At 38.7% G+C, this 1,526-nt stretch overlaps 1 long non-coding RNA gene across 1 annotated transcript; it reads left to right on the top strand.

Annotated features, from left to right (window-relative positions):
• LOC143610797 (uncharacterized) lies at nucleotides 1-840 on the top strand. Its single transcript, XR_013149649.1, has 3 exons — nucleotides 1-45; nucleotides 136-203; nucleotides 662-840. It is a non-coding gene; the product is annotated as an uncharacterized LOC143610797 (long non-coding RNA).
• The last annotated feature ends 686 nt before the right edge of the window (nucleotides 841-1,526 follow it).

The raw sequence follows: 1,526 nt of genomic DNA on the forward strand, positions 1-1,526 counted from the left end.
GAAGTGGTAAAATCAAATCTCTTTGAAGATGGTTATTTAAATGCGGTTAGTTTTCAAAAACTGGTTTATATAACAATATGTATGTACACACACATATTTTTACGCAAGTACTAATGTTTTGATAATCGTATATAGTTAATATCTATGGACCAACAACAAATTGGTACAAATGCTTGAGGGCTGGACTGCTGAGGCATCTCAAGGTTAGCGCAAATTCTACCATTTTTAATGTTTGCTTATATCCAACGGCTCAAACCTAAAAGATAACTTGCTGTTGACTAAAATTCTCATAATTTGCTGACTTAATGACCCATTAACAAACTGTCCTGAAATGATATTGTGTGCTAAAACCTGTAGTTTGACTTGTGAGAAGTCGGATCATAAAATATATGTTATGTGCTCAGTTTGCAATAACCTTGAAGCTTGTGACCCAAAATTGCCTAATACCAGAAATACCCTTGATAAGCAAACAACCGATTTGTTTGGAAATTAACTTTAATTTGAAGCTGACATATTTATTCGTTTATGTTCATTAATTAATGCTAGTGAACCGTTTGTTTATTTTTTTAGCGAACGAACATAAACGAACACTTACATTTTCTTGTCGAAAACACTTACATATTTTTAAGCTTCATTTTACTAATGTAATATGTTTTGTTAGGTGATTTCTATGGTTTGACTTGTGATAATAAAGACGTCGGTTCAAGTTGCAAGATTGAAGACATCGGTTCAAGTAGTTAGAATGAAGATGTCGTTTTTGAAAGTTATTATGTATTACTTTTACTTTTAACCTATATATATATTTGTGACACAATGAAACTTTTTGTATATTATCATCTTCGGTTTTTCAGGAAATTCATATTTCATATTATGTTATTTATAATATTATTTGTTTTCTGGAAACTAAAAAAAATAAAAAAGAATCAAATGGTGCGGTCACAAAAACACCATCTTTTGGATTGGTTCATATTAAGAGGGTTCATATTAAGAGGTGCAGTTCATATTTGGATGCAGCAAAAGGTGCGGCTCTCCTTTATATAAGCAGAAGGTGCGGTTTGAAGAAGATGCGGTTGTATTTTAACAGATGGTGCGATGGTATAAAGTGCGGTCCTTGACCCGCACCTTCTAGGGAAATTAACTGCATCTTCAGGCCTCTTCTGTACTAGTGATGTGACGCCGGTGGCGTCGGAGCATGTTTGCTCGCGACAACCAGGTTGGAACTGTGAACCTGCATGTTGTCAACGGTTTTTACCCGCTAAATTAGGGTGGTGGAATGTGATACGCGAGTGCGCGCATGCATCATAGCGGCGCGCATTCATGGTGGCGGAATGTTGATCTGCAACTGTGCGCACGCATGGTGGTGATGTATTGAATTGCGGTGGCGCAAGCGTGGTGGCGGAGTGTTGTGCCGCGGTGGCAGACATGCGTGTTGCGTTGTTCTTCCGCGATGACGCGCATGCATGGTGGCGCGGTGGTGATCTGCGTGGCGCGCATGCATGGTGGGCAGAGTGTTGATCCGCGACGGC

The sequence above is a fragment of the Bidens hawaiensis genome, unplaced genomic scaffold (genome assembly GCF_021521415.1).
Source record: "Bidens hawaiensis isolate Kalapana, Puna unplaced genomic scaffold, B.hawaiensis_p1.1 tig00028015_1, whole genome shotgun sequence".
NCBI lineage: Eukaryota > Viridiplantae > Streptophyta > Magnoliopsida > Asterales > Asteraceae > Bidens > Bidens hawaiensis.